Source organism: Stegodyphus dumicola, chromosome X2, assembly GCF_044657685.1.
Source record: "Stegodyphus dumicola isolate Sdum_Otavi_A_Nest chromosome X2, ASM4465768v1".
NCBI lineage: Eukaryota > Metazoa > Arthropoda > Arachnida > Araneae > Eresidae > Stegodyphus > Stegodyphus dumicola.
Window position 1 is genome coordinate 110,875,772 of NC_140781.1, and position 21,865 is coordinate 110,897,636.

At 32.2% G+C, this 21,865-nt stretch overlaps 2 long non-coding RNA genes across 3 annotated transcripts in view; both read left to right on the plus strand.

Annotated features, from left to right (window-relative positions):
- The window catches only part of LOC118186436 (uncharacterized), a 99,370-nt gene extending 80,678 nt beyond the window's left edge, over nt 1-18,692 (plus strand). Inside the window, exons 2-4 of one of the 2 annotated variants that reach the window (XR_015039000.1) lie at nt 10,493-10,566; nt 10,797-10,918; nt 18,647-18,692. This is a non-coding gene — a long non-coding RNA (uncharacterized LOC118186436). The remainder of the gene's footprint in view (nt 1-10,492; nt 10,567-10,796; nt 10,919-18,646) is intronic. The other variant, XR_015038999.1, reaches the window with a different exon arrangement.
- Nucleotides 18,693-19,050: 358 nt separating this feature from the next.
- LOC146992883 (uncharacterized) overlaps nt 19,051-21,865 on the plus strand; it is a 47,700-nt gene continuing 44,885 nt past the window's right edge. The window contains exon 1 of the long non-coding RNA XR_015039001.1: nt 19,051-19,527. This is a non-coding gene — a long non-coding RNA (uncharacterized LOC146992883). The remainder of the gene's footprint in view (nt 19,528-21,865) is intronic.

Sequence of the window (21,865 nt, forward strand, 5' to 3'; positions counted from 1 at the left end):
AAATTCGGTGTTTCGGATCTATATTGAACCCAGCAAGATCTCATTGTCTAGCAAATTAGTTTCTCTTTTCGTCATTGAAGAAATCATTCCTTCTGCAATATACCCTCCATTACAGAAAGAACAAACACCCCATTCTTCCATTCTCCCCTACTGTCAATTCTTCAGATTGCAGCTTTTTTTGTGGCTATATACGGTGTAGAAAGAAGAGTTTTCACACACTCTTTCTATTAGTGAAACATTAGGATTATCTATATCTTCTAAAAAAGTTCTTAATTCTAAAAATCTCTTTATCATCAAATATGTACTTCCTTATTACGTTGCTTGATCAGTTAATTGCTGCTCCTTTTCCTGCTCGCTTCCTAAGAATGGCATCAATTTTGGGAGTTCTTGCTGCTGTTGCTGCTTACCTAAATTTACCTAAAGATTTGTAATTAAATGAATCAGTTTAATCACTAATGGCACATATCACATCCATCCTCCTCCCTTATATTTATTTATTAATATGTCAATAAAATAGAAAAGAACTATTTATTAATGTATATAGTTCATAAATAAAAATAATAACTCAGCTTGTCATTAATTTGTTTCAATTCATTTTAATTTCATTTCAAATTCAAATTGTCCAACAAAAACTGGAGTCGGAGTCGACCTGTTTTTAGCGACTTCAGCTCCGACTACTTTTACCCCAAAATCTGCCAGACTCCGATTCCGGCTCCGACTCCACAGCCCTGAAAATTATGAATGCTTTAAGAAATTATACCATTAGATAGAATAAATAATGCATCAGTACCACTTTCATTGCTTATTTTAAGAAAAAAATCAATTCATAAATAAACCGTGAAGTATTGTTTACTCATATGACTCAAATAAAAAGCTATGAGAGAAAGCCACTATACTACCTTATGTCGTATATTACTAAAAACTTTTGAGATTCGTCTATAGTAATTCTAATGTTATATTATATAAGTGCCAATATTCAAGTTATATTTATACGTTTTCACAAAAAACGGAATGTTCATCTTTTGAAACTCAGTTCTAAACTATTTTTTTTCAAATAACTCAGACAAAATTAACTACTGTTTCACCTCTTACTATTCATAGCATTTGCTTACATTTAATGCAACGGACTCCATTACTTATAATCATTAATCGAAAATTCGTTTTAGCTATTTGCAGAACATTTGTTATGCGTTGCTTTCAAACTTAAAATATGTTATTAGCCATTAACAACAGATTATTAATTCTAGTTGAGCTTCGATTATCCGAGGCAACTGTTACCATAACTACTTCAGATAATCGAAAATTATAAATCATGCCATTTTTATCTTTCGACAAAGTTTTCTGAAACTGTTTATTTGAAACTCTAAAAATTAGTACTGCTATGAGTATTTTAATAAACTTCGTTTGTTATCACTTAGGCAAATAGTTTAGACAGACTTTATTACGTGAAAAAATATTGATGGAAAAAACTGGAATAAAATCCATCAAAATTAGAAAAGTTGTCATGTTTCTTTCCATTTTTGACATACTTAGTTTTTAAAAAATCTATTATCCTTTCTGTGATAGTTATATAACTCTGCAGTTTCAGCATGATAACGTCACTTTTTCATCAACAAAAGATCAATAGAAAAATCACTAGGACGTTGTCCTAAATATTGAAGAGCTTTACTCAAGGCTTATTACGGCTAATTTTTACTCTGTCCGTTTCCTTTTTTGTCATCTTTAGCATCACGCATAAGGGGATTTTTATTGTTCTCTGGAGCTATAGCGCGAAAGATTTTTTTTTTTTTTTTTTGTCTTTCAAAACCTGAAAATTTGGCTCACTATTTACTATATTTTTTCATTGAGAAATATTCTCTTGAGCTACCTTCTCATCCTAATTATCATTTGAGACACTCTAAGAATTCATTATCAGTTGGTATTTGACTATTAATGCTATTCTCGACTTTATTTCCTGTGAACCATATTTTTTATCGTAACGCACAATAAAAAAGTAGTTAAATGATCCATCACTGCATATCGTGTTTTTCGCAACCATAAACTAACGAAGCACTAGAAGACCGTGTGAGGAATTATTCTTAAATATTAGGTACGACAAAGTCCACAGAAGGACGTAAAGAACCCTTTATTAGCTCAATATAATCACAGGTGGCACTGAAGCGTGCTTACAAAAGCCAATACCTTCGGCTTAACTCAAAAAAAAGGTAACAGTGATCTTAAAAATTAATTGTAGTAAGTTTGCGCAGGATGGCTCCGACTCGTAATAGTCAGCGTAAACAAGCTTAATGGTTAGAAGCGCTCAATGAAACAGAAATCTAATCGCTAATAATTTAAAATAGCAACGTGGCCTTCAAGCGCATAACACGCTCTAAAGTCACCTTCCAAAACGTTTCCTTTAATACTACTTCTTTCTATCTCATTTGAATACACTCGCGTTAATTCATTAATATTCTAGAAAGAAAGCGTGGCTTGAAAACGAGACTCAAAGGCAAGCTGCTTTAAAATAAAAATTAACTGTTAGATAAATGGATCCCCACAGCTGATATTCATGAATATTACTGATTTTGTTTCCCTTTTTTTAGTGTTACTGCATTTTCCCGGGAACTTTCCATTCCATCCTTTCCCTTTTGATCCTGTTGTCAAAATCATGCCACCCCTCATCAGTAACCCCTACTGACAAAATCTTTCACCTGCTGCTCTCCGCCCTTCCCCTCATCAGTACCCCTATCGATAGAAGGCGATATTTTAAATTTGTCTCTTGATATTATTATTCACCTCGGTTTAAAACGTGATCATGAATTTATTAAAACCAGGCGTAGTCATCGAGTAGTAATATTTGAAGATAGACCATATACAATAAATAGAAATTTCAAAAAATGACAATAAAGGCTATATTTACCGAGAAACTCGCTACAACGGAACTTTATTGATAAATTCTGAAGATGATGTATTGCAAGGAAACCATACATGCATTCCTAACATAGCTAAGATCGAGATGGAATACATATATCACAAAGTGCATATCTTCCCGATGACTTGTTTTAAATTGGTTGCGCGTTCGGCTAATAGAGACCTCGACTGATAGATGCCCGGTTAATAGAGACTGTACTGTAGTTAATTGCCTGTAATTTAAAGTAATTATCATATTTGAAAAATTTTCATTTTATTAACGAAAATTTCTCTAGTTGTATACTTTATTTTAAAACTCTTAATTTTTCTATCATAGACAGGAACAATCTGTGTAAATGGAATAGATAAACGTATAAGGTATTTTCTTCCTCCTTTTAGCATGCCTTCGTGGTGTAACAGTTAGCACACTCGGCATGTATTCGAGAGGTCCGCCGAGAGTCCCGGCCGAGACTCATTGCACATTTTTCACGTCTCCAGCATCAAAATACCTAATGTCTCTTCAGTGGCTCCCGAACTAAAAGTTGGTGGATGATGATTCTTCGCCACCAATATTTGGCGATTGGGTCCCCTGTTCCCCAGTCACCCTTTAAAAGGCGGAGTATATAAGGTATTTTTTCTCTCTTTTCTGCATGTGTTCGTAGTATAACGATTAGCACAATCAGCGCGTATTCGAGGGTTCAGGTTCGAGTCCCGGCAAGGGCACTGCACATTTTTTACATTTTCTTCTTCAAAAATCCTAATGACTCTGCAAACATACCGTTGAAATAGAGATGAAGTAACGCTTCGAGTGCATTTCGAATACACAAAACAGCATCTACAACTGAGACTGCTTTTAAAGTTGTTAAAACATCAGTTACATTGTAAATTTCTGTATGATTGCTATTCGTTTGGTAGTTAGATACACTGAAAACCCACAACACGTGAACAGGAGAAACATTTCAAACGATGTAGTTTCGGAATAGCTGGTAAGTACTATTTTTAGGAACGACTTTTATCTTTCAGTATTGAATTTTCTAGAATGAATGCTCATTAGGAGAATACTTATTATAAAAGACGCTTCATCAAAAGAAGAGCCAGGCATTCTCATTAAAATCGTCCCTCTTTAAGGAGAATAAATAGTTTGTGCATACTGTTAGCTCTTCGTTATCCGGGTAAAATCTCCAGAAAGATGGTTACGAAATTTAAAGTTCTCTAAATAGCGAACTTATTATTTGAAGTTAGAGCTATTTCAATCTTTGCTAAGCGGTTTCTTTGGATGAAAATAAAACTACAAAAATTTTCAAATTTTATTTTAATTTTTAAGATTAATGATATTATTCTTGTTACTGAAAATAATGTAGAAGAGGAAAGACAAACCCACTTTGATAATGTTTTCAAATATGACGCCCTGATCAGTATAGCGGTTGGCAATGCTCGTTACCCGGGGTCGAATCCTGGAGAAGACTTGGATGTCTGTAAGTATAGATCTGGGGTTCTCAACCTTTTTTGTTCTATGTACCCCTTTTACCATTACTAGACTATCATTACCCCTTCCTTCAACAAAACTAAAAAAAAAATATGCATTTATCTAAAATTAGATTACTTTTAATGTGCTTTAAATTAAACAAAGGAACGTATAGTATGCGCTGATAAAAAAGACAACTTGAATAAAGTATTTTTTGTACTTATAAACTAACACCAAATTCTTAACAGATAAATAAAAATGTGACCTCATTCCTCCCCTGAAATTATGAAATTCCCTTCTGGGGGTATCCCCCCTGGTTGAGAGCTCCTAGCGTAGAGGGTCTGCGCGAATGAGGTACTTAAAATATCGGAGAACTGAAAGCTTTCTCGAGAGGTTTGGTGTTAAGGAAAGAGGAGAGGGAGACCCTCAAAACCGACTGCCGAGGCGTCTTCCATCAAAATTAGGAAGGAGTTTCCCTTTAGGTACAGGTGTAGTTCGGTCGCATCTCTTCCACGTGTTGCATCCTGGACAACGTTCTCAGGGATAAGATGGCTAAATGTCAGGCGACCAAATGCCATTCCCGGCGAATGCAATAAGTTGCAATTTTTCGGTTATTTGAAACAACAGCAGCAGCAGCATTTTTTTCAAAGATAAGAACCAAATAAGTAGTCTCTGAACGTAAAACCCGTTGGCTAAATAGCATTTAAATTAATTAAGACACAATAACACGCCGAATAAATACTAATTCAGAAGTCAAACAACAAAAATCAGCGTTATATTTACAAAATTTTCACAGGACTAGTTTCGATGGTTTTACCGAACCACCATCCTCAGCTGCAAAACCGCAAATGAACAAGATAGGAAATAATGATTAGATAAGATAAGAAAGCCTGGACAAGAATAAGCAAGTGGCGCCATCTGTTGGTGAAACCAGAACTATCAATAAACATCTTCCATTGGAGAATTGGATTTTCTAGAGGCATTTCACATTCATAAAAATCTTTCTGTTCTAGTTAACGATCCTAATTCCAATCCAAATTTGCCTCCGTCTTTAAAGAAATTATGTTTTAGTTCTGGTTTCACCAACAGATGGCGCCACTTGCTTATTCTTGTCCAGGCTTTCTTATCTTATCTAATCATTATTTCCTATCTTGTTCATTTGCGGTTTTGCAGCTGAGGATGGTGGTTCGGTAAAACCATCGAAACTAGTCCTGTGAACATTTTGTAAATATAACGCTGATTTTTGTTGTTTGACTTCTGAATTAGCATTTAAATTATTAAGCAAACGGTAATAATTATCATTTTTATAGGACTTATTCTCTTCGAAATTAAATTTTTTTTAATCTTTAAAAACGCGAAGAAGAAACATAGCAGAAGTATAACAGAGATTAAATTACAAAATAGAATTTAACGACTATTATCATGTATTTTATTTATTTTGCATATCCTCAATTTTTAGGTGGACTAATTTCTGGTTTCTACATTGAGAGTACCAAACGTGAGCAATGTTATCAGTGTGTGGCAGGGGTTAAAATTTTTATATTTGCATGGAAAGCAAGCAAACTTTATAGATAAACTTTTTATAGGCTTTGAATTTTTGAATTGAAATAATTCTTCTCTAGGAAGCTTTCCGAAACTACGAATTCATAAGTAAGTACTAAAGTCGACACTAGTTTTAACGATCCCTAACTATATCGCCAATTCCATTGCAAACACTCCTACAAAATGTCTTCAGATGATAAGAGTGCATTAAATCCATTATCGTTATAGCGACAACTCGTTACGACGCCCTTTTTCTGAAGGTTGCAAAGTATCATAATAGGGAGCATCAACTGCACTAAAAAAACAGTTTTTTTAATTGCATATTTATTTTGAATAAATTTAAAAAAATACCAATTAATAGCTTCATTACATTACCTGGAATACATTACATTCCCGGTAAAAAAGAAATTGATAAGGGTATAAAGGGTCAGATAACGCTAACGCTTAAATGAATTGTCAAGTCACGTAAATATTAGTTATTAAGTAGAAAATACCCATAACCAAACCCAGCTTCCGGATGGATTTGGATTCAAAACCAGGCCGTTGCAATTGTAGCTCGAATCCCAGCGAATGGGCTTAGAAAGAGTGTATACATATACAAGTGGAATCTATAGCCAAGAAACTTTCTCAAATTTTCAAAATGTTATACAAACCAAGAACGCCATATTGTTTTTAGATATTTCTGAATGAGATGAGAAGTTGCCTAACCTATCTTAAATAAGATGAAATTAGAAAATTAAAGATTAAGGATTTTGTAAATGCCACTTGTATTCAACAAATGAAAAGATCTGTTGGCGAGTCTAGTTAAAAGCGGACACATTATAAAAGTGCTCAGCTAGAGTGAAACTTATAATTAAAAATATACAATCTCATTTAGCGTACAGATGGAGAGAATTAATCCTGGTTCAAATTAGAGCAGTGAAATATAAGAATAAAAGTAAACATTTATATAAAACAATATTTTGGAGTTAAAAGCGATAGTTCCGGTGGCTAATTTTTCTAGCCATGGCACTGGAAACTTAGTACCAGATTTTGTGCTGTCCCAGCAAGCCTCTATTTGCACAACATAAAGGCTTGCTATTTTACTCCCCTCCAGAATTTTACAATGAAAAACCGATGAATGACAGTAAATAATAGTGTTCACATTTTGCAACGGCAATTTATTTCAGATATTGAATATGACTTGACTCGCTCATTTATTTCGTTTTAATTCATTCTTATCTTTGTGTTTTATGTATGATTGAATAAAATTTTAATGCTGAGCATTCAAATATGAACCTTGCCCTCTAGAATTAAAGTGATATTGCTCAAAAATATTGAAAAGCTCATCAACTAATTGCATTATAGACAAATGCTCTCAGTTTTTAAATAGTAACGGGGTTACAACATTTATAATTACCAAATAGATAGATCTCAATTTCAACTAAAAATCTTAAAGTTGGGGGATGAAATAATTTAGAAGCTTCAAATAAAGTGCATGATAATGCATTATTTACTTTCGCTATTAAATCCTTCCCATTTCTGTAACATTTCTCTGCATTTAGACTATTTCATCTAAGAACATCCAAGAGCCTAAATGAATACACAAATCTGTGCAACACAACATCAGAAGTTATTACAACTGGTAATAAAAAACAATCCTTTTCCAAGGTTACTCATAATAATGATTAAAACAATGTACTTTGCAAATACTTGTCAAAGAAAATGTTAGAAAAAAAGTAAAAATATTATGTCTAACATAACCAGCAGTTATTCAACATGACGACTCATATTTTATAATTCATACTTTGATGACGACTCCTACTTTTATGATTTCAAGCACTACTCTTAAACAATATTTATCTAAAAAAATGCATTTGTTATATCATTAGCTATAGTAATTTTAAGCAACACTATAAAATTCTTATCAGTTCCTACCCAACTTTAAATGAAGTAATTTGAATCTAAATTAACAAATTTGGGTTTATTTTATTTTCATCTGAGTTGATTGCTTTGATAGCTAAAACAAAGTCTCTCAAAAAGCCATCAACGTTCTAAAACGCAACAGCGGAATAGATGATGGCTAAACTATTAAGACATTAACAATCGAAAGAATGAGTCAAGTTCAACTGTACTTTCCTTCCATCTGTCTTTATTTTATTTAGTCAGTAATTCACATGTGCTCGTATTTTTATGGTGCTAGTAAGAATAAACGAATAGGAAATATCACAAAACAGAATATTAAAAGGCTAAAGTTAGCAAGATTAAAAATAAATGAATAAATGTGAATATTTTCCTACAAATTATTATTATTTAAAAGGATTACTCAAATCGCCAAAAAAGAGAGTCGTCACTTTGGATCTCCGATGGTTATATTACAAACAACGAACCAAAACAAACACAAGCACAGCAACAACAACAATCTACTCACTTTTCTACTAACATTTCTGACGAAAAGCCTTTGCAAAGTTGTTTTAATCCCTTACATTCTTAAATACATTTAAAAACATAGAGATTTTTTGTTTAAGGTTTACAAATAAATAACATTGCTAAAGCATGAATTTTCCATTTTAGTTTATTTTAAATCTTTCGATTCTATCCATTTAATATCAGATGAAAATATTTTGAAGGTTTCGCTATCCAAGGAGGTCCGAACTGTGATTTTTCACCTTCAGTAGATGTGATAACCTTTTGCGCCAGACTGTCACGATTCTCCTTACTTCTTGATACTAAGTCCATAAATCCTTACATCTTGTCTTCAGAGCGTCTTTCGAATGCAGGCGGAGATTTTCTGTCAAACTCACTCTGCTGCACCCTTCCACATTACTTCTGTCATTCTTCTCTTAGACACTACGAAATGAGATATCGATTTTGAAACAAGGTTTTGTTCCTTTTAAGAATTGAAAAGCATATGAAAAATTAAAACAAAAATATTTTTAATCTCAATATCCAGTCCAAGAGCATATTTTACAGCAAATAAGAAGTAATTAGATGTTTCTTAAATCATAAAGTTCTGGAATCAAGATTTCTCAGTCAAAAATATTGAAATCTTAAAGAACTATTAATAAGCATTTGATTGCAAAATTTTAGGTAAATAGACGCAGGATAAAAGAATAAACATTTAAACAATGATAATTATTACAAGTTTCCTAGCAGCAGCTTTCCTTCATATCAAATTGATTTATTATTCAAAACATCGGTCCCACATTTGTCACATTTTTAACCGAAGATTCATGAGTTTGCATTTATGTTTTATGCAAAATCTAAGTACTAAAACGCAGATTCGAGGAAACATAAAGATTAGGGAGTAAATAAACTTGAAGATGGGTATCTGAAAGAAATCAGAGGACCGAAATCATTTCTTGATGTTTGTATAACCATGCAAAACTAGAAAACTTAATGATTTGTAAATAATACTTTTTTCCCTTTGAAAATACAACATTAGTAGTCCTCTCTTTTCTTAATGCAGTAAGCTAAGCATAGATAATAAATATTTCATACTGTAACTACTTTACTTTTAAAGCGGGAAAAGTTTATAAAATTGAATCAATATTTTAATGTAAGCTCTCTTTTTTACATTTTAATTTCAAAAGAGTTAACTGAAATAAAATTATTATAAAAGGGCTGGTAATGTTAAGTTGCATTCAGTTATTGTTATCATTAAATTCATAAACTCATTATTTCCATATTGCAGAATCAAATTAGCGCAAAATAAAATTAATGTACTTATTCAAAACTAATATTATATAAAAAATTATGTTGCATTCGGTGGAACTGTGACAGGGAAACAGAGAGGATGATTTGCCCCGGGCGGCATGTTTTGGGGAACGATATTTTACTCATAAGACATAACTTTATTATTGGGCGATTCGTTTATTTATTTTAACTTAGTAATTTAAATAATAATTCATTTTTATCGAACATGTTATTACAGCTAAAAGAACATTAAAAGAAATAAAAATATAAATCTAATTAAACCATTACTTTTCCTATCATACTGCACTTCAAATTCTTAAAAGAAAAACAATAAAACTTCCAGGGCTAACCAAAAGCTTAATTGCTTATACACAGCGGCTGCATCCCGAAAACGCATCCAAACATAGTACATATTTCAATTATATGTACTGCTTTTTTATTTTTCCACCATCTAAAATGCTTTGTTATTATTAGCTTTTACAGTCGGTTACACATTTCTAACCAAGGGATCGTTATCAAAATCTAACAAAATCGAGAATGGCGATGAAGAAAGAGGAAAGTTGGGGAAAAACTGCACTTTAAAAAAGGGGGCTTAAATATGGTTAATGAATTTAATTTGTATGGCGACCTGAAGTTTGAATGTAAACTTAATCGAAACCGCTCATTTACCTGAGATCGATGGTTAAATTTTACAGAAAAGCATAAAAAGCTGAGAATTTGGGAAATGTTCCTTTCAAAATAAGAAATTTATTTATAAAGCATGCTTACACTACGTGATTTTGATTTACTTATCCATACATGAATACCATTGCATATACATATATTTTAATTGTTATTATATTTATCTGTTTTCTACTTTGTTTTACATAATTTGTTGACTTTAATGCTTAAACATTTTTTTTTCTTTTTTTTTGAAATTAGATGTTATGTACTTGAGTACGAAAGTCCCGGTTTACTAAAGAAATACGTTCATGAGAATATCTGCAAATCGTTTTGTGAGTATGTTCTAGCCTTGATCAACAGCACATACTGAGTGCGGAGTGTTGAAAATAATAACAATTGTATAATACACTGACATAAATGCTAACAATAATTCGATATAATACTGTAAAATTAATACTAATACAGCTGCACTATAATTAAAAGTTGCATAAATAATCAGCTATTTTATTTATGTTATTTATGTTAATTCTAAATTAGTGTTCCTTTAATGTTTTGCTTACAGGATAGCGCTTGTTTGATGCAAGAAGATGAGCTAATGTTAATCTTCACATGACGATAGAAGAGGGAAAGATAGACTCTAGGAGATGGATTCTAGAGCCGGAAGAAACATTTTCTTTCATTCTGGTACAAATACATGCAAATTTTGATGCTATTGCTTACGACAAGCTGAAGAAAATTAATTCCCATGTCACTAATTTACTTAGTCAATTATAAATAATCCTTCTAGAATTAATTTAATTGTTTAACTATAGCCTTCTAGAAGGAATCTAATTACTTAACTATAAATTATACTTATTGCGAACTTATGAAGTTTGTTCATAAGCGCAAACTGTTTTTGAAATAATTCGGATACTACCTGTATACTATTTCCTTACACTGCGTAAATATTTTATTTCTTTTCTTTAATTAGAAATCTATTCACTTCGATTATAACTCGAGCGGTCTTACAATTCAGGTTAAATCTTTCACCACTCTTCGAGCTTCAGCCAACGAAAAGCTGCCATTTTCTATATCCTATTATTGCTACATATACGCTCGCGCCCTCGTTCCCTTGCATATTATATTTGCATATACTCTTCATATCTTCCTTTTCTTCCCTAAGTGATTCCGCTGTTTTATTTATCATCGTGAGGATTAAAAACCTAATTCAAATATCCGAAACTGAACGACTACTTCAAAGTCTTATTGATTTCGGTAGCGAATTAAATACGAAGGCTACAATAAATCTTTTGAGAATTTTGCGTTGTGGGTAAATAACTGAGAACTAATTCAGCTAACTCAGATAAAGAACTAATACAAATACTCTCTACTTCCTCAATTTCGTTGCTATCAGTATTAAAATTTTCGAAGTCTCATTAAATATAACCTTAACATTACGATGAGACATTTACGCTAAAACATGCAAAATAATTTACTTTATCTGTCTTATTTTTTTGCTGTTCATAATTTAAGGAGGTAATACAGAATTCAGTTAGCAATATTTTGAAGGCTCTAATTAGTGGTATTACTTGAGTTATGTGAGAAAATGTTTAGTTTGGAATTTAAATATCCAGCTATCAGAATTCAAAAGCTGTAGAAAACGATAGGAAGATTTAAGACATCTGTTCTGCTGTTAAATTGAAACTGCATGTACTTAAGGATTTTTAAAAAATCACAAAATATCTGAAAATATTCAGATTTTATATTACGCCGAAAGGGTTGTTTATTTAACGTTTCGATTGTTACATTTATTTATTAAATGTCATGTTCTTCGCACTTAAACCATAAAATTCAATTCAATAGCAATATTACAAAATATTTAAAAAGAGTATATCTTTAGATTTTTTGATACACAGTCTCGCGCCCTGGAGATAAAAATGTTCTTCTTTTTCGTACAGTGTTGCCATTGTTCGCTTTGAAATCGTTGACTTTGTTAATCAAAAATTCGTTAAATTTTTACAAAATATGAAATAGATAATAAAACAAACTCCAAATTTGGACTTCCAGATGCTCATATTTGAGTGGAGGATTACGTTATTCAAAATTGGATGTATCTAGGTACCGTTGTTTTTTCACAATGCGAGAAACATACAGACATTCATGCGGATTCTTCATTATTTAATTTTTTTAAACATAATACAGGGCTCTAATATTTGGTGGCAACAATTTGAAAAGTAAAACACCGTTTTATAATCGAAGACTCAAAATGACAAAACGAAATTAATAGCCCTTCTTGGCAAATTGCCCCTTTGAGCTAATAATTATTGTTTCAATGTATATAGTACTGTGATTATATACCTATATACTAGTATACATTTTCTTACGCATGTATATATACATGTGTGTGTGTAAGAAAAATAAAGAACCTGTAAACAATAAACTTTAAAAATTATAATTTAAATTAGCAGCGTGATTTAATTTCCCTGCTTCATTCTAAAAACAGTAATCTTTCTTTGCATAGCTTAATTTCTAGAAAAATCCATGTCATATTATCCAATCAAAATGCATCGGAAACCAAAACTATTTCAGTCTAAATTAAGATACCATGCTGAGCAAAAGGTACTCATATGCTAATCTTCGGCCTACCTGGACTGTTTTCTGCTGCTTTCTTCTTTCTGCAAAGTTATCAAAAATGTAAACATTTTGAAATAGGCACAAAAATGTGCCAATTTGCTTGTGGCCGCAACATGTTTACTGAAATAAAATAAAGATTTAATTTGTCTCGGCTGCCAGTTTCCTATTCATTGTGAATCGGCATTTCAGCATTCGACGCTATCAAAATTCTTGCTCCTCATTACGGATTCAACCTTCTACATTCTACACAATCAATAATTTACCTTTTTATTGGCCTTTTTTATTACATATAGTACCATTTACTTATGGAAAATCAATTAATAAATAATGGAATTAATTGAATTATTGCACATAAAATTAATTAGATGGGTCTAAAAAACAAAAACAGAGGACGGCAAGACGGATAGGGAAGAAGAAGCAATTTTTTTTATTCCTTCAGAAATATGGACGAGAAGCAAAGTGCTTTTTTTTCTTTCTACAGTGTTTCTTAATGCAAAGACAGGATCGATGATGGGCGAAGCATAGCTAAATCAATTAACTATTCAGCCGTTTTATACTTTTTTAACAGAGTTGGAAACTTACTCCATTTTTTTCTTATTTGGTATATAGGGTACAAATGTTTCGCTGTAGAGTGCTAATACTCTTCTCATTATTTCATTCAGGTCCACTATAGAATCACTGAGCGTAACTCCAGTTTGCCATTATAAACTCAAGTATAACAATATCTTAATTACATTTCCTGAATTTTTCCCCTCTTTTTTGCAGATGTAACTTAGACGCTGACTCACTACTTTCAAGACAGATAAAATTTCGGGCAGATGAGAACTGATCGATATGCTGACTGTGTTTGAGAATCCCATAGCAGAAAACGGCATTTGAGTTTGATGTCAGCCAGATGGTCTGATTCTTTCTCCTCTCCCAAATAAAAAGAGGATTTCTGTCGAATGGCAGAAGAAAAATTTCGCCGTATTTATTGAGTAAATTACATTTCATTTCAGCATCTGGTTTTTTTCCGATATATGTTCAGCAGTTGTTATATTAAATAATCAGAATCTTTGCTTCTAACACATATGCGATCACCAACAGAAGTTTTATATATTCGAAGGAAATAGATAAATATTTATTGCGTTAATGTTTTTAAAAACATTACTGTGTTACCTGTTTAACTATTTAATATGTAAATAAATACAAGCTCGTTTTCTATACAAATTTAAAAAGTGATTATGATGACTTTAATTTTCTTCAAAAAAGTGTTTTTTTAAATGCCTCTTATTTAGTTTTGTCAAATTTTGGAATTTTTTGCTTTCGATAAACTAATGCAAATTAAAACGAATAAAAACTAGGTGTTAAGTAGCAATTTTAAATAACGTGATACATTATATTTCATGAACTATGGACTGATAATGAATGGTTTCTATCAGCCTATCTAATTCGTAAAAAAATTGTAACATTTATAAACATAAGGCATTTAAAAGAATTTTAAGCATCTAAAGAATAAGATAACTCCACACTTCAAATTTTAATACTCATGATGAATACATTTTCATAGACCGTGGTCAAATTCAAATTCAAAGGTAACTTTCAGCTTCTTCAATTTACCCCTTCAAGTGGAAATTACAGTATTTACACAAAAATTAGACTGCAGTATTTTGCTATATTTTCATTCCAAACTTCGGTAGCGTCTTACGATCAGGAATTTTGATAAATGAAGTTACAGAGTAAAAGAAAGGAGTATGATTGTAATTTTATATAGAATAATTACACTAATTACTGTACGTATAACTGCATAGTTATCGCTATTGTTATAGCTACGTCTAGCTGAACGATTTCATTTTAAGCCTGTATCAAATTTACTGGTCACTGGTATGTCTGAAAAGAAATAAGTAACGATATATCCATAAACAGTGTGCCTAGGCTACAGCTAATGACACTGTTATTGCAAGGAAAATCTGAAGAAAGAAATAGACTAAGGTTCCCTTTCTCAGAATTACTTCAATGCAATATTAATATTTCTATAGATTTTTAATTCCTAAATGTATGTTTAAATGTAGGGATGATTTTATATTCTAGAGCGTCTTATTTTGAGTAAATACAGTAACAGAAGCTGGCGATGCCCTCTTTTGTAATCCATTAGCTACATGCCTGTAAAAGGAAGAAAAATCTTAGATTTAAATCCCATGCAAGAGCTCAGACGTATTGCGAAGTTTGACCAAATCGATCTTTCTAGGGTGTAAGGCAGCAGAATTGGTACTGAATTTAGCTAGAAAATTCTCATCGTAAAGAGGATATGAGAGACGTTTGCTGACAAATTCTAATTATAACTTCAGATAGAAATTATCACGAACTGATTGCTGGTAACGACAGTGCGAGCGTTACCATGTTCGGTGTCGAAAATTTTTGGATTCGAGTACTAGCCGAAGACGGGATCCGGGTATGAGAATCAGTTGATCACTTAAATCTCACCCGTAACATAGTCTAGTTTATTGAATTCATATGTTTGTTATAGTGTTCATATATTAAAAGCCCCTCTCTCTGAAAAGGAGGAAAAATGAAGGGGAGAAGATTTTCCTCTTGAAGGGAAAAATCTGTTTATTTTTGCTATTTATTTTGAAATTACAGCTAGAAATTCATTTGGAATTAAAGCATCTTTTGACATGGAAAAGCATTGCTATTCATGTTTGTTTCTTGAACTGATACCACGTATTGAAAAAAAATCAACATTTATCTCTTCTAAGAACGTACGTGACCGGATTATTTTTTAAAAGTAATTAATTTATCAATTTTAATACACTGAGAAATATCTTATAAGCTAGTTTCTTGAAACGTCTATCTTTTAAAGATAGTTGCCAGCAATGCTGTGTCAAAAGATGCTTGTGTAGTGTGTTAGTTTTTGAATCTTTCCGAGGAAAATATTAGGAAAATGCACTGTAAGTCAACAGAAAATTTTTAGTAACATTTTCAGGAATATGCTTTTTTACCATTTTAGGGTTATTCTGTGAAAGCACTAAAAAATCAAACTTTCTTTAGGTCACGGGCAGCTGCAAATTTCAAGAATAAAAGAAATTATCCAATTTAAAATAAAGAAAAACTCCATTCTTCACTAAGAGTAGCTCCATACATTTGGCAAAAATTATGTATGTTGTCTTGAAATACCAGAGTCGTAAAATGACATATGATTTAAGCTCTGCTGGAAAACAGATATGATAATATCATCCGTGATGAGAATCTCACAAATGCTTCGGATTTCAAAATGTACATTTTCTATGAAGCTGTACAAAAGCTTAGACAGCCCTCATAAAACGTATTGGTATCTTTCATCAGCAGAATTCTGGACGTCATTTGAAATTTCCAAGGCAACTGAAGGGCTCAGAATCCTATTCTACTCTCATAAAATAAAAAAAAATGAAATATTGACCTCACTGAAGAATTACCAATATGTTCGTTGTAATATTAACTTAGAGCAGCTTCGATCCCAAGCCGAACTAAGTTTCAAAATAAAATTTGTATGATACTCAGTCTTTAAGAGTTATGGATGCAGTGTTTTGATACCTCCTCTCATGTTTTAACCAGTTCAGCAAAAGACAAAAATTTCTTGAATGCAGCTGTATGAATTCAAGAATCGTTTAACAGAGCATGTCTGGCTGCATAATAAAGTAGAAAATCTAAATATTTCACAATGCAGTGGATGTAGGAAACTAACAGACTACAGGAATACGATCACAGTCAACAAGACCAGATTTTCATCGCAAGTGTTAAAGGTACTTGGATTAGGAAGCAGAAAATGGTAGGCGAGTTCAAGTAAGAAACCTCTGAATTACATCGATATAACATAATTCGTTGATCGAAGCTACTAGCACCTTTAGAAACGGCAAAATGGGATCGTTCCTAACATCAAATCATCTCTTTACATAGTAATAACTGATCAAGCAAACATTCGATTGATGGAAAATATAGAAGGGTCTTGTTGTAAAAGATGTAGAAGTAGTTACATTACAAAGTAGGAGAAAATTGTTTTATTTGCGAAGGTTTAGCTAGAACCCTGGCATTTAAAAAATAAATTTTGAATCCCATTGAACTGAGAATGGTGTTCTTGACACAAAACCCCGATTTCCTATATTTCAAATTCATCTTACCATTTCTAGCTATTAATAAAGCTTTTAATTATTGATAAAGTAATAAATAATCTAAAGTTAAAGCAATTCATAATCGTTTGATTAAATGGCGTGTAGAGTTTTAGGTTATTTTGAACAGCAGGCATGAAAAAAGAGCAATGCCCTCGCCGGGTCCTGTCGAATATACATCGAGTATGCTTCCAATTACACCACAAAGGCATGCTAGAAGAAAGGAGAAAATACCTTGTGTACTCCTAATATATTTATAAGCGTTTTTTCCCGTCTAATACATTGAGTACTAAATCTTCTGTTATAAGAGATATTTTCAGCAACATTGTAATTCCTATAGTAATTTATGGCATAGGAGCCTAGGTTACCAGGCCAGGAAACGTACAGAGGTTAAGGACGAAGCTAGATTCAAAACAAAGGAACTGGTGTCTCGATGATTTATGATACTATAATAAATTCTTATTGAGATCACAGCAGGAACTTAAGATATATAGAAATAATTTAGTTACCAAATTTATGTTTGAAATATTTAATCGCCTTTTATTCATCCTGTTGAAAATATTTCATGTTTATTTGATAAGCAAATACCTTGTATAGATATGCACTATATACATACCGATAACTCCGGTCAAGACAGTAAATATGGTGCAACTTTTGTAGTGTATTTTTATAGAAATGATACTGATTGAAAAAACTTTAAACTAAATTAATATAACTCTGTTTTTCAGGCTAAAAACTGTGCCTTCGAACAGGCTTTGAATTGGGTTATAAAAAATATAAAATGTGATGCTTCTGTAAATGTTTACAGTGACTGCTTGTCTCTTTTACAGGTGCTTCAGAACTCTGTAATTTCTAATTTGATAATATCCAATATAAAAGAGTACTATAAGATTATTGAAAAACGTATGACAATTTCCCTACATTGGATTTAAGTCCATGTGGGGTATCTGGGTAATGAGAGGGCCTATGTGCTAGCCAAGAAGGATATCTTACAAGACAACATATCCTATGCTGAAATTTTTGGTTCTAAAAATATGCAATTAAAATTATGAAAGATTAACTGGAAAGATGAAAAGATAACTGGAATTCTTCAATAAGAAATAAGAGATTTAAACAGGCAATAGTTATTAAGATAAAAATTAATATTTATAGTGATATAGATTTAAAGCAACTCTAAACTTTCCATGGAAGTTTCCCTGAGTACTTAGGTTCTTCTTGCAAGTAAATAAAACCTGTTTCTAATATAATAAACCAGAAATTGCAGAGCACTATATTTAGGAATGTAAGATTTAAAAAAAATAGTAGAATTTGCTAAATATTATTTAGCATATATGAATTCTAATCGTTTAGAGAGTGGCATTTTAATTTAGATGTTGATTCTATTGTAATTGCATTTTTTAAATTTTAGGTCTTGTACATAATTGATTTTAGTATAATGCGATTTTAGTAGTTTTACTGATTTTATTTGAATTTATCGTTTGCACATTTAAAGTTTAACAATTTGCAATTTTAGTGTTGTGAATTATTGTACACTTTTTAAGATATTTTGTTGATGGTGTTATGTTAATGCGAATTCTGGTGTGCATGTTGTATTGTCCATTGTGCGTTAAATTGTGCTATAGTAAGTTTCCTTATTTTTCTTTTTGATTTTCCTAACAACTATGTTATTTTCTTTTAGTTATCTCCAGTTTTTTCTTTCCTTTTGTGCTGTGTCTTCAACTTAAAAAAAGAGATTTACAGCTTGAATGTAAATTTTAAGTTATGTTTACTTTCTTTATACTAAAACTTTATTTACTCTGGCCCTGTCTTGGTTTCTCTGAACATATTTACTCTTAATGCTTACGGGCGAAATTGATGGGACACGGCCGGGTCGCTGAATGTCGTCGTTTATGGTTTTTATGAGGCGGCATAGTAGCGATCATAAGGTTTTTAAGACCAGGTGGATCGGGCCGTCCTCCAAATCTTACCTTGTAGACTCTCTCTTTGAAAGGGCATTGGGGATTAGGGAACCAAGTTGCCAAGTCCTGGTGGTGACGAACTATTCTCTACCACCTTTTTAGTTCGGGCACTAATCTAGAGTCATTAGGTTATTTTTGAAGCAGAAAAGATGGGATACATGTGCAACGCTCCAGCTGGACTCGAACTCGAATACGCTCCGAGTGTGTTACCGTTACACCACGAAGTCACGCTGGAAGGAGGGAGAAAATACCTTATTGGCGGTTTTTCTGGAATGCAGAAAAAAGGAGAAGAAAGAAAGTTTATGGCACCTTCTTGTTCGTCGAATTTAAATGGGAATAAAAAATAACTAAATCAATTTTCTAACAGACAATTTCAACTTCTGAGTCCATTTATTAGCTTTGATTCCACGAAAATTATCTTTCTTTAAAATTGGTGTGAGTGTTCCTACCATTGGCAGAGTGGAGACAATACCTTGAGCATTGGTACCTACCTCACTCCGGGTTCAAATCCAGGCGAATGGGCTCTCTCTCTTCTGCAACATAAATACTAGCCAGGTTCAACTAACTTTGCCTTAATCGATTATTCTAAGCTATGAAACAGGTGATGGTAATAATTTAATATGCTTTAATATGCTCCTTACTGAAAATTCTTCACTTCTGATGCACGGCACATACGCACTGATGATAAACATAGATGATAAATACCATTAAATAGATCTCCAGTAATCCAACCGAATAATCTACTCAGATAGTGTGAAATCAAAATCACCGGGGCTTAATTGCTTTTGAAATTTTAGACACCTAGATGGTATAGTTAATTAGCCGCCCATGTGGTATAGTGCTTAGTGACGATAACTGACGTGCCGAAATGACCGGGTTCGAACCCCAGAGCAGGCGTAGATGTTTGTAAACGTATAGCGTCTGTGCGGGCATGGGGGCACTTAAAATATACGGCCAGCTGAGTTATCTCGAGTGGTTTGATGGTAAGGGAAGAGGAATGGAAGACCCTAGAAACCCTCTCCCGGGGGTATTGTCTTTCAAAATTATGGCTCAAATGGACAAAGATGTATTGTCACCTATATGGTGTTCAATCCCATGCCAATGATAGACGCAGTCGTGAAATCCTTGCCAAGAGAAAGAAGTTCGTGGGCTTGTTCTGATTAGATCAGACAGGTGAAATTAGCCACAACAACAACTTCCATCACTAAATAATACCCTTAATCACGTTTCCTATACTGATTTATCAATTGCTGTCTCAACATTATTTTGATATCAAAGTATTTTATTTAGCTCCACCTCATGAGTAAGTAAATAAGCACGGTTTCAATAATTTGCTATCAATCGTTCTTGTCCTTCGTGTTTATAGACACGAGTACAGTGTACCATAGACATTGTAATTATATTTTTGAGTTATAATTTTAAGAACTAACTCTTTTTTGTTCGAAGAATTGCTATGCTGTTTTCAACGAGTAGATAGAACATTTTTTTCTCTTTGTGAAGTTTTTTAACCACATGAACAAGCCAGATGAACTTTGGCTTTATACTTAGAATTACTGTTATAGAACTATTTTGTTCTTTTTGTGTTGAATGTTATCTAATATAAATTCTCATTTATCAAAAGTTGTGCATTACATTACGGTATTATAAAGCAATATTTACAGCATTTTTACATTAATTTCAAATTTTTGTATCATATCTTGAACAAACTCTCGTTCAGAATTCCGTAAAATATGTCTCATATCATATTTCAATTTTATCTCGTTTGTATAACTTTGTCAGATTCCATCTTCATTATTGTTTCCTCTTACATGCATTCTCTTCGGTATGTTGTATTCCAGCTTCGGTATGTTGTATTGCAGCATGTTGTATTCCTACATCCTTTAAATAAGTAATCATTTGCGCATAGGCAAATCACCGTATTAATTACCAGCTAATGTTTAAAGTTGTTGAATTACACGTATATCCTTGTATCATTTGTGTTAAATATTCAGTAAGTGAATGTTAATTTTCAAATTCCGTTTGTTCTGCTGCTCCTGCATTTAAATAAGCTTGGAACATTAGGCAGAAATTGAGTTGAATGCGTCACGAGAAGCAACTATCTGTTTGAAATTAGCCCACTGTTATTATTAGTGCTGTTAAACTATAACTACTACTATGCCTTTGATATTTTGCAGTGCGTTTTGTCATCAGAAACTGGAGAATTTCTCCCAATTTAAACAAATAATTTATATATCTTTATTGAAAACTATAAAATATTCTAAATTTTGGATTCTGGTCAACGTTCAAGGAATTTTCTGAGGTTATGCTACTTTGCAATGAAGAGAAAGATTGGAAATTAAATTTGTTTTTGAGTCTTATCGATTCTAAGGAAAACCAAATCTACGATTGCGCCATTTTTGGTTGTTTACGGATGAAAACAGTGATATCAAATGTATCATAGCAACAAATGTGCGCTGTTAATCCTTTTTAATGCTGACATCTTCCATAACAAGTTCAGAATAACACAGTTATTGTAGACTCAGTCAGGTGGGAACAGTGCTTTGAATAACAGGTGAAGACCAAATAATTAAAGTCGAAACTATTGATAACTTGATCTCGGAAGAAAATGAATTCTTAAATATTATCAGACTTCAGTAGGAAGAAAAAAATAATGTTATTAAAATTTATGAATTCTCTGTGTACGTATTTCAGCGGTAAAACACAGTGATACATAATTCTGGACATGAGAATAAGGAAAAATAATAAGCGATGTTAGAGATTTTCAGGACAAAATACGTTTGTTTCAAGAAATACCTATTTTTGTCTCGTAAATCCTTATAACGTTCATAATAAAAATAATTTCGTTTAGTAATCATCTATTAAATATAAGATTTATAATTCCTTCTGCAAATCTAATACATGTCGTATCAGGTGATATTTAATCTTTAAATCTGAGGTTG